The sequence below is a fragment of the Sus scrofa genome, chromosome 17, assembly GCF_000003025.6.
Source record: "Sus scrofa isolate TJ Tabasco breed Duroc chromosome 17, Sscrofa11.1, whole genome shotgun sequence".
Lineage (NCBI taxonomy): Eukaryota > Metazoa > Chordata > Mammalia > Artiodactyla > Suidae > Sus > Sus scrofa.
Window position 1 is genome coordinate 55,676,905 of NC_010459.5, and position 12,606 is coordinate 55,689,510.

Here is a 12,606-nt window from a genome sequence, read left to right on the forward strand (position 1 = left end):
GCAAGACCACTGCACCGACAGCTCAGCTCTGGGCGAGCCCGGAGGCTGCACAAGACTCTGAGTTCAAGATGGCCCCAGGGCGAGGGGCACGCGGGGCGGGGGCCCGGGGGCGGAAAGGGGGGGGAGTGGGGAGAGACCTGCGCAGAGACAAACTGCGCAGAGCGCTGGGACCCCCCCCCCCTGCCCGCCCGCCCGCCGGTATTCTGAGCTGCGCAGCCGCAGCCTCGCGAGACTTCTGCCTCCTCCCCGCCCCACTGACGAGACCCTATAAAGCCGAGGAGCCGGGCTTGTCGGAACAGCGTGCCCAGGAGACCCTGAACTCTGCTTGGGCGAGGATAAAGCTTTCCTCTCCTGCCAGTGACAGGGACAGACCCTCCTGAGGTCCAAAGTTGAAAGGATTGGTGACACATGGAGGTATTTTTCACAAAATTAGCATCTGGTCTCCCTCGGCATCTAATCGCATTTCTTACATAGCCCAAATCTCCAAAATGTGCTCCATTATTTTGTTTTCCAGTTTCTTTTTCTTTTTTTAAGCAGTGATACCTGTGTGGACAGCTACAAGAGCCAAAACAAAAAAAGGAATGAAGAGTGTTTTTTTTTTTTTTTTTCCTTGAACGGAGGTTTTCTGAAGTCTTTCTTCAGAGTGGGCTTTTATTTCTTCAAGGACAAGAGGTCAAACTGCTAAAAATAGCAAAGAAGCACATTTTCCCCCTCCTTGTTAATTCCTGACCTTGAGCAAGTGTTGATCCTTTGGGAAATGGATTTGGTGGGGAGTTGAGAAGGTTGTTATGTGGCCCGTATACCTGGAGAGCCACTTGGATTTTTTTCGGGAAAAGCATAGGTCAGAATTCTCTTGCCTTCTAGAAAGAAGCTCTAGAAGGAGGGCAGGAGCAGTGGAAACTGTTGGAAAGAGTGTCAGAATGGAAAACACAGGACGGAGGGGAGGTGTGCCAATGGGGTCGTCCTTACCTCGAGTATCTTCACCTGTTTTCGTTTTATTCGTGTGATTGTTTGCATGAGCACAAGCTGTGCGCATACGGTGTGGGTTAGGCCGACGCACTGTTAAAAGGGATCCCGCGCTGAAGCGGAGGTGAGGGTCGCCGGCTCCCGTTTTCTATTTTCATCCTTGACACTTGCACCTGACTCCTCCTTTTGGTTTCACGTGGACACAGAACAGAAACTGCTCAGTGTGATGAAAGATCAGCCCAGCCTCCGGCGTCTACCATTGCCTCACTTCTTTTAAAATGGTCACTTCTGGATTTTGTTTTCTTTTTACCTCTATCGATTTTCCCCAGCATGGTTCTACAGCGTCCAGTGACCTTGGGTGACTTTTCATGGAGCCGCGGTGACTCTCAGTGGACTACTCCCAGCCCCTGCTGTGACTTTTTTTTAGCGCTGTCTTTGCTGTAGGAGACGCAAGGACGTGTTGGAGGGGGTCAAGGAGAGGATGTGGCCGCGGGTTCATCTTCGAGTGGCCCCGGGCAGCGGAGGCTCCTTGGAATGTACACTCTGCCCACAGTGCCAGCTGTTATGAGGACGTCGCCCTGAGACAGACGCTGTTACACCCCTTGGGCTAACTCTGTGCCCGGACCCTGTTAAGGTCTCTGGATCAACTCTTCAGACCCTGGCAGGCACGTGCGGAGATCTCCTTGCCTTGACCGGAGCCCAGAGCAGGCCTCTTATGTAAGTTCCCTTGTTTGTTGCCTTACTCGTCCTGAGCGGGCTGCCTCTTTCTTCCCATCCTCCCAACAGGAAGATACATTCAGGGCATCCTCATTTTCTCAAATTATGGTCCATCTGTCTTATTTTAAATTTAAATATAATGTAATATGATAACGGGTTGAAAATGAAGAATGGAGTGCATGAGCCATGGTACAGGGGTGTTGTGATGGGGATAAATAGATCTTGAGTAAATTGTGTCTTTTTGTTGCTGTTAACGCAACTGTTGGAACGAAGGATCCTGGAGGAGGCTGTTTTAATTTCCTGCTCCCAGCCTCTTGCATTAAGTAAGAATGATGAATCTAAGCGAAAAATCCTGATTAATTCAGTGAGTTATAGCTGAAGCGTACCTGCCATGGGAGGGAGAGTCTGTTTTAGTCTGCTGTTTTCTAAGGTGATACTGTTTATTGATTCTCCAGATTTATTTAATGATCAGGCTTTTCTGTGTGCACTGACTGCGTGCCAGGCACCAACATAGGAACATTGGACCAGCATTCTACTGTGAAGCTAGATCCTGTTAATATGCATTGGGGTGTCTTATTTTCTTATTTAGAGTAGTAGTTCCTATCACAGTGTCACAAGAAGCATTGAATAATACTTGAGAATTGAGTTGAGAAATAAGTGAAAGTTTCTATGTCTATTGCTATAAAAATGGCTCAAGGACATTTTTACCAACTTTGGAGAACACTTTAGAGATGGGTAATTTTTAAAATATTCTAAATGGTATAAAGACAAGCCGTTGTGGACGTGAGTATCTTGGAAGGTTCCTCAAGGAAGCCGAAAGCAAGATGAGAAAGACCAACGAGTCTTCTGGCCAGAAAAGGCAGGCTGGGCTTATTAAGTGACTCCAGAGAAGGAAAAAATCACTAACGTTTATAAGAGACTCAAATTAATAGTCACATGGGTATCCCAGATTCAAAAACTGGTTGCTTAATAGGCTGCTTCTCTTCTGGGCACTTCTATAGAATTGCTCCAGGATAAATGGCAGCAGGAATGTATTTACTTATTTAATAATGACTCTTAATTCTCCCAAGGAAGAGCAATAGCCAGGAGGCTGACCTGCATGGTGCTAATAAAGTAGTAGGTTTTGCGAGCAATTTGCTTCTGTTATAATACAGTAGTGCCTACTCAAGATTTTACTTCTAATTGCTATACTGTCTAATATGCTCTCTTGAATGCATGGGGTGAAATTTCACCAACCAGCTTGGGAACTTGGAGCCCCTGGGTGTGCTTAAGAACGTACTTCCTATGCGTTTACCCGTGTTTTTTATGTGTCAGTGACAGAGTGCAGGCTGAGAGCTATTTCTCTGGTTCCTTCATCCTGGAAGTGTGGTCGTGGGATGGTGGGCCATGTTGGTATTCCCATGGGATCTTGTTGGACATGGAGACTCTTGGACCCCCTCCCCAAACCTGCTGAATCAGAATCTACGTCTTAGCAGGATCTCTGAGTGATTCAAATGTATGTCACATGTTAACATTTAAGAAGCACTAGTCTAGGAGTTCCCGCTTTGGCTCAATGGTAACAACTAATATCCATGAGGACGTGGGTTTGATCCCTGACCCTACTCAGTGAGTTAAGGATCTGGCGTTGCTGTGAGTGGTGGTGTAGGTCGCAGACGCAGCTTGGATCTGGCCTTGGTGTGGCTGTGGTGTAGGCCTGTAGCGGAAGCTCTGATTTAACCCCTCCTTGGGAACTTCTGTATGCTGTGGGTGCAGCCCTTGGGGGAAGAAAAAAAAAAAAAAAAAAACCACAGCCGCACTACTCTAGAAGGCCTTTGATGTTTTTACATTTTGCCTTTTATTTGCCAATTTTCCAATGCAGTTTTTTGACAAAGTAGTAACTCCCCCTTTCCCCCTCAAAACAATTCAAAATGGTTTTTGAAGCAGAAATCATTTAGACCTTAAATGGGAAAGTATGGGAGAAAATGGTTGCATTTGGAACTCGATGTTCGGTAAGGATGATTTTTGAAAATCTGAAATTTATCCATTTTAGAAGTCTAAACACAGTCATGGTCCCAGAGATCATAATTCAAACAGATTATTTTATCTCTTTACCTACATTCTGAAGAAATAGATGTCTATTTTTAAATGCATGTGTACATAACTTCCTTAATGAAAGTTTTACAGCAAAAGCACTTTGTTCCTAATGCATCCTTAAGTGAAGTTCTGCATTCTTAATTTTCCACTCAAGTAATTTAGAAACCATTAGTTAAAGTGGAACTCTAAGATAAAGTAGGATTCTTGTAAGTTTCGACAGTTTCCTCTGAAGATTGCTCTTATAATTGTCAGAGAAAGATAAATTCTTAATTGCATTTCATTACATCTGGGTAGCAGGTACATATTTGCTTTCCAGATACCTGTCTGGCAAGATCGGGGGAGGAAGGGAGATGGAATGATATGCTAACGTCAAGCTAACACGTTCCAAAGTTCTCCACCTGTCCAGGTGGCCCCTGTAAATCTCTCCTTATCACTGGGAGAAAAGCATTTCCCCTTACCTGGCTACATCTCAGGTAGTCAAGTCAAAAACATTCTGTTTCTCCTTTGTTCCGGTTTCCCGTATAGAGTTTACTATAGTTGGGTAGACAAGAGAACGGTTGCTGCTCTCGAAGGCTAGGGATTTTTGTTGTCCCCTTCTGAAATTGGCAGTCACGGATGGTGTTGGCAGTACAGACAGAAGCAGGTGCCCTTTAGTTATTTCTCTCCTCAAAAGTGTGGTTCTGCCTCTGGCTCTTTTTAAATCTCATTACAAAATCTTTTCCTCTTGTGCCTGAACGGTTTGATTTTTCTTTCAAGTTCGAGGTCTTCTGGAGGAAGGCTTTGAAGTACAATCCCAGATCCAAGTTTCAAAAGTAAAGAGATGTGTTTTACTGATCTCAAGAAAGGAATTGGGTTTGCAAATACTAATATTTGCCCAATGCCCTTTCCAAAATGAAGGATTTGCCCACGTAGATCAGTCTAAATGTATATTTTGCAGCTGTAATTTAATATTGAGAAAATGCCTCCTAACATATAGATCCTATGTTAGCTTCTTATAATAACATTTGACTTCTCTTTTTCAAGTTTATAAAAAATGTTAGACATTTGTGTTAGAAATTTGACTACAGCTTCTAGTTCCAGATTTAAAAAAAATTGTTAGCCTAGATATTTCTGAGTATATTTAATATGCTTTAATACTAGACCGTTATAGCCAATAAAATTCAGAAACTTTCAAAAAAATGAATGAGGGCAGGGTTTGTACTATGAACAGTATTTTTCTGATGAATTTGTGCTCTCTTGGGAAGGTAAATTGAGGTTAGAAGAATCTGTTTAAAAATCTCCAGGCCAAAGCATTCTTTTTTTTTTTTTTTTTGTCTTTTGTCTTTTGTTGTTGTTGTTATTTCTTGGGCCGCTCCCGCGGCATATGGAGGTTCCCAGCTAGGGGTTGAATCGGAGCTGTAGCCACTGGCCTACGCCAGAGCCACAGCAACGCCGGATCCGAGCCGCATCTGCGACCTACACCACAGCTCACGGCAACGCCGGATCGTTAACCCACTGAGCAAGGGCAGGGACCGAACCCACAACCTCATGGTTCCTAGTCGGATTCGTTAACCACTGCGCCACGACGGGAACTCCCAAAGCATTCTTAATTTTTGGGGGGTCTGGGACTGGCTGAGTTCCTATGCATGGTTATGAGTGTATTGCTTTTTTCCTTTTTCTGGACAAAAGCCCTATACTTTTGTCCAGAAAAAGAATCATTGAATTGCAAGGAGTCTATGTTGAAAAAAAAAAAAAAAAAAGATTTACTGCTTGAATCACTCAAACTCATAAATCTCTACTCCCCATTTTCTTAAAATATTTTACATGGTTTCCATGATGGTTTTCCATTTCTTAATTTCATTGTCTGCTTCATCTGTTTGACGTAGAAAAGTATAGATTTGTGCTTCCAAGAGAAGAGAAATGGTTCTCCCTCGTGGTCTTGTAACCCATACTGCTTGCTATAACTTTGTGTCGTCTATGTCTATGCATATATGTATGTATAGGTTTACTTACACCTGTGTGTGTGTGTGTGTGTGTATGCATACATGCGTTAAATACTATCCATATCTATAATATATACATAAATACATGTATGTATCTATGTAGATACATGGGTTCCCATAGATGCCTTTGTGTATTTGTGTGTACATGTGCATTTGTATGCATGTTTATATGTCAATGTGTGTATTTATGTATATATATTTATATGTATGAATATGCATGCTTATCAATATATGCAAATATGCATATATACATATTTGTATAACTATATTTGTATAAATATGTGTATATGTATATTTGTATACATATGCATATATATACATATTTGTATAACTAACTATATAATATATAACTATATAACTATATATGATATATATATTATATATAACTGTTATATAACTATATAAACTATATAGTTATATATAACCATAATATATTAACCAGTATATATGGTTATATATAACCATAATATACAACTATTATATAACTATATAACTATATTATGTGTTATATATAATATACATAATATACACATTATAGTATATATAATTATATATTATTTGTGTGTATGTATCTATGTATGTGTGTATATTCAGGTGTGTGTGTGTATATATATGTAGTGTACGTGGGTATCCGTGCATGTGCATCTTTGTTTGCCCTTATACACGTGTAAATATATTGGTGTTTATATATGCAGTATGTATGTGTGTATTTCTGTGCTCACGTGTGCGTATGTGCTTATGATTCTATTTCAAGTCAGGACCTTGTGGTTTGAACTGAGCGTCAGAAGAACCGCAGGACCTTCAGGAACTTAAGCAGAGGGGCTGTGATATTCAGAGGAAAGAACAGGCTTCCTGCTACAAGAGTCGGGAGGAGAGCCGTGTGGAGGAAGCCTTGGCAGGTTCTGTCCAGCAGCATCCGGCTTCTCTAAGGCCGCAGTTTCTTAGGTGACTCTGCCATCAGTAACTTCCCATCAAGAGGGTTGAGGTCGAACGATACTTTTCTCAGTGCTTTAATTCGTACATGTCTAGATGTTCTCATTGTGTTAAGTAGCAAGTGGAGGCCATTGTTCAATTACGGGTGTCCCTTGCTTTGGCTGACACCTTCCTCGGGTAAGAAAGAACAGGACTGGCGATGGTTTCAGTTACTTGATTAATTTTTCTTGCTAGAGCAGGATGTTCTATTTTCCTTGCCCAGACAATCTCATTACTCAGGAACTTTGAGGAAACGTGTTATTAAGCAGCTGTGAAAAGTGTTGCTTCTTTTATGGAGAGCAGACAGGAAAGGCAGTTAGAGCCCTCTTTCCCCACCAGTTGGCTCATGGATGTGATAAGAGAGGTGAGGCAGTTTTCTACACTGCTTTTGCTAATTCTTAATATTTTTTTTCTAATTGTTACTGTTTTTCAAATTCGAAAATAAATGTTTTCTCTTTAACTTCACACATTGAGTACACAGTACATGATTTCCCCGTTGCTTAATGGATGGGTCTCTTTTTAGCCACTTAATTATGAATGACTTTGTTTAATAGCTTGATAAGTTATTCATGACATTTTTAACAAATCCTCTGTAGCCTGGGTGGGAATACTTTTTCTGGTGTTTTAGTTTTTGGCCTTTTAAAATTATCATTATTATTTTTTTCTGTACAGTCGATCATATACAAACAATGTTTGAAAGCCATTTAATCTCCTTTAGGTCATAGTAAAATGTATATTTGTATTTCCAAAAAAGTCTGTGAATCAGTTATTTTTTTCAAGCAATAAACCTTGAGAGGTGGAGAATTGAGTCAGGAAGTGATATTTAAAATGTCTAGATAATAGTTTTACTGTTTCATTAGATAATATTGAAAGAATCCCATCTCTCTATTCTGTTACCTCTATGGCATATTTCGAGACGAGCGTAATTTTTAGTGGAGAAAAAAAAAACTGTTGAAGGCATTAACTACTTTCAGACTTCAAGGATACAATGGGTGGAAGTACATTTGGGTTTTGAGGATAATCAACAAAGTTTAAAATCATAGCTTTTTGTACATTGTGTTTTTAGACAGGAAAAAGCATTTGCTTTGATATCATTGGCTCTTGTTTAGGCTTATGTGAATTTTCATAGTGATTCTGGAAAAAAGTATAGAATTATTCATGTTACTAGAGAAATAATGAGAATGTTCAAGACTGTAATAATCTATTATTTGTTGCAAACCTCTCCTTTTGACCCCTCCGCTGTGTTGATAAAATCAGCCATACCCGTGTGCCCTAGTCACCGTGACATAATCTACCCCTTCTCCTTTGTTCTCCAAGCCTTCCCTCTCACCTTTGGTATGCTGAGTTCTTTGCCCCATGCCAGTTTTGAATGCCCTATCTCTTTGCCAGTTAGCATCCTCCTTCCCACCTGTGTTCCATACTCCTCTGAGTTTTCCTCTCTTTCCTAGCTACTACTTTGTTGAAAATCTTCCTAATGCTCAAAACATCTTTAGGCCGCTCCCATGCCGGCATCTCTAATTAATTCATTTTGACAAACATTTGTTAGTGGAGTGTCTTGTCGTGTGCCAGGTACCGTGCTGGAATCTGGCGGACCCTTGACTAGGAAAGGTTCTCCATCTAAAGAAGAAGATGTTAGAAGGATGGTACAGTGTTGCCATAGAGCATGGCAAAGGTTAGGTGAGGCGAAAGAAGAAAGACACAACTCAATTGTCTGTAGTGGGGAAGGTTTCACAGAATCCGTAACAGCAAGGATGATTTTGGAGGGGAGTAACTTACTACGCATACTCCTTTGCCTCCCGCGAAGGGTTTTTCCTGGAACTGACCTCATCCTTTTTGTTACCATTCTCTATTAGTGATGGGAATAAAGACTGTATTTTTTAATACTATTTTTAATAATTAGTACTTTTAATCATGACGAAGACGCGATGGTTATAAAAGATGTTGGGGCTCTTCTGAAACTGTTGCAAATTATTGAAAAACGACTTGGCCAAGATCTTTACATGCATTATCTTATTTAATGCCAACAAATCCATTTTTGAGATGAACAAATAGAGGCACAGAATAATTAAATACCTCTCAAGGCCACTCCAGCTAGTCAGTGGTAAAGCGAAGCCTCAAGCCAGATCTCTGAGACTCGTCAGCTCTGCTTTGACCAGCATCCTCTGCTGAACTTTCCTCCTGCCCTGTGCTTTAGGCAAGAGACTGTGGCCCAGGCTCTGCTGACCTTCAGCGGCCACAAGATCTTATAGACAGACAAGGGGTTTGGGAATCAGCAAATGCAGGTTTGCATTAGTTGCACAGGTTAGGCAATTTACCTAAGCCTTCTGGATCTCAATTTATGCATTTGTGAAAGAATAGTCATATTTGCCTGTCGGCATCCTTGTAAAGATCAAATGAGATGATGTAAAGGAAAACGCCTTTTGTAAAAGATTGCACTTCGGGCCTCGTTGCTGTTGTTATTATTACTCGTACCACTTACTACTGTGACAGGAAAATATGAATTAGGAACGGTCGTCAAAAAAGATGGAGACCGCTATCCACAAATAATGAGGGATTTTTAGCTCCTAGAAATTATTTTACTGATTTATTCCAGACTAGCAGCCATTCAAGGACAACTGTGCTTTGCCCATAAACATTTGGCCACCAGATGTTGCCTATCTTATGCATATAAATATTCTTCCTTTTTTTCAGACACCATTGGATTGGATTCGTGGGTATAACTTGTACTCTTAGTTGAAAAATAAAAGCCTATGTAGGAATAAGTGGTACAAACCATTGACATCTCATTACTATGTCCTTGGGTGCACATTCAAATGAAAGGATATATCAAGAACTGATATTCTAACCCTGATGTTCTAATCAATCAAGCTATTGGCACCTCTGAAACATTAATTGTGGATGTCCATGCGGTGTGATTGAAAGGTGCTGCAAAATGTTTTCTCCAACCACAAAATGATGGGATCACGTCACAGGACAGGCGACAACTTGCTAACGTCCTTATTGGAACCTAATCATTTCACATGACAGCGTAGGAAGGCTGGTTCCTCTGGCTTTTAGGAAGTTTTGTAGGTAATGAATTTGATTTCTGGTTGTAATGAGTCTTAATAGAATCTTACAGGGTGCCTAGGAAACTGATTTTTTTCAGATGTCAGATCTGAAATGATGAGAAGCATCCAAGTAAGTGTATTTTAAAGCAAAACCGAATGCCATGTGTAAATTACATGTTGAAGTACGTGGGAGCAGATATGGATGCAGGACATAGAGGGAAAACAAAGCCTTGGTTCAATTTCTTCCAGGGCTCCTTAGAATCCTTAATAAGAGATGTTTGATAGCCACTCAAAAATCATTCTCTCCAGCTCTTCAGGGCAATCGATTTATGATAAGAGAGAAAGAGGACCTTCCTTTTAATTTCTCCTGACTTAATCAATTAAATATGTTAATGACTGCACTTACATTTCTCTTGTGCTGTTGTGATGTTAAGGTGGCTTATTGGGGCAATTGATGAAAAATAGCTTCCCACTAAGCCGGGATAATGAATATTGACCTTCCTGGCTTTTACGGCCAAAAGAAATCACACTTCCAAGTCTCCATTTCCAGGGGGCTTGCTTAATAAATAACTTGCTCCCCCATCTGTGCTACGAGGATGGACTCTCACCAAGTGTGGAGTGAATACAATTTAAAAACTGTCTGTGGATTATCATCAGCATCTATGAAGAGCAAATATTGAGGTTGGAGGTTTGACTCTCCCAGACTGGGAGTGGCACGGGGAAGCCGGGGAGGCAAACGGGGGTCATTAACTCGAAGTCGCTCCCCCTGCTGTGGCTGCCGCCTTGGAGTCCGGGAACATTACCGCATTAAATGTGGCCAGAGCTCCTGAGAAAGATACTAATTGAAAGAGGAACTTTTCTAGCACCTTTTCACTTTCCTCTACAGCCCGCCTTTATCTTAGTTTTACAGAGAAAGCAAACCAACTCCCAAACCCCGAAGGCCTCAAAAACATGATAGCAGGGAGAGGAAGCTTGTTTATCTTTTTTTCTGTGCCTCTTATGTAAACACTGTCTTTTTTGCTAATACACATCTTTAAAAAATGAGAAGAAGAAGAAGAAGAAAAAACCTCTTTAAAACACTTAAAAAAATAAAATGACGCTTTCCCAAGCAATATTGTAAGTTTCAATCTCCAAGCTTTGAAGCTCTCTTAGGGGGCACTTTTCTACAAAGGTCTTTTAAGTAACTCCTCTCTCAAACGCTGTCTCTCCTGACAGTTCTAGTTTACCCGTCCATGACTACTTGTCGTATCTTGTGTTCAGTGTTCACGTGTAAAATGATAGCCCTTCTTCTTCCTTTTTGCAGTTTTTGACTCAAAAGATTTCCTCTTTATGATGTGGTGTGGTTCTGCCCACTCCCACAGTCTTGTAGGATCTCCTAGGACTGTGGAACTCAAGAGCCGGTGTGAAGCTTGGACATCATCTTACCCAGTCCTCACATACCCCAGGTCAGGAAACTCAAGTTCAAGCTTCAAGTGAGTTCTTTCAACATCCTTTGGGCTTCTCGGTGGTGGGGCCAAGGTTAGAACTCAGGTTAACTGCCATGATCTTGGCTGCCTCAGAGCTGTAGTTCTAGCTCACAAATGTCCACTTTTCCTCAGTGGTTTTGAAAACCCACTGTGACCAGAAGAAAAGGGTTTCCCTTTATGAAACACTGGCCTCTTAGGCCATTTGCATTTTCTTCTTATATCTTGCCTTCCTTCTGCATTCACTATGACAGGTACTTTTCTCCCCCCCCCCCTTTTTTTTGTCTTTTCAGGGCCACACTTGCAGCATATGGAAGTTTCCAGGCTAGGGGTCAAATCGGAGCTGCAGCTGCAGGCCTACACCACAGCCATAGCAACACCAGATCTGAGTCGTGTCTGTGACCTACACCACAGCTCACAGCAACGCAGGATTCTTAACCCACTGAGTGAGGCCAAGGCTCGAACCCGTTTCCTCATGGATACTAGTCAGATTCGTTACCTCTGAGCCGTGACCGGAACGCCTCTACTTTTTTTTCAGTGGGAAATGCATTCATTTTATCCATTTCCCCCCTTTCTACCTGGAAAGAGGACTTGGTCTCCGAAATAAGAATGGCCTAAGTCAACGTCAGTCTTATGGCAGGAGAGTCCCCTCCCCACGGCCTCAGCCGCCCAGAGGGAGTAAAAGATGGTGAGCTCGTGACAGACTCTCCACGCCAGCTGTGGCCATCTCAGTGGTTTCCTGAGTTACAGAGCACGAGATTACTGTCCTTTCAACACACATTGTAGAACTTCGAAGGAGATGGTTTTGTCAAACTCTTTCCTTTGGCAGACAAAGAATCCATGGTTGGTATGTGTCAGGGCTTCCTAGTGGTTGCAGCAGATGGAAATCGCCATCTAATCTGGGTCTGTGTCCAAATCAGACTCGATAAAACTGGAAAAAAAAAAAAGCAATTTAAGTAATGTATTGGCTCATGTATGTCTAGATGAGCGATTGAGGGATTGGGGTTCAAACGACGTCATCGTCCCCTTCCCTCCCCTCCCCTTCCTTTTCGTTCGTTCTCTCTCTCCCTGTTACCAACCATCTTGGTTCAGCTGTACCCTCTGCTGGCTTTGTTTAAATGGGAAAACTTGGCTCCTGTTTTGCCCACCTGGCTTTGCGCCCTTGGGTTCAGAGCATTTACATCAGGTGCACTTGGTCTCCTGTCCTTTTGAGGCCGTGAGGAGAGTTAGGCAAGCTGCCCCACGTGCGCTCAGGACTGTAGCAGGTGGGAGGCGGAGAGGAACTGTTGCTGGCACTGGGGGATGGATGCTTGGAGGAAACTAATAATAAGAATGATTAAAATACTAATAACATCAGTGCCTAACAGCTATTGAAGTCTCACTTCA

The 12,606-nt window shown here is 41.9% G+C and overlaps 1 long non-coding RNA gene across 1 annotated transcript; it reads left to right on the forward strand.

Moving 5' to 3' along the window:
* Positions 276-12,256, forward strand: LOC110257443. The gene is made up of 3 exons (XR_002340028.1): positions 276-1,683; positions 11,061-11,229; positions 11,759-12,256. It is a non-coding gene; the product is annotated as an uncharacterized LOC110257443 (long non-coding RNA).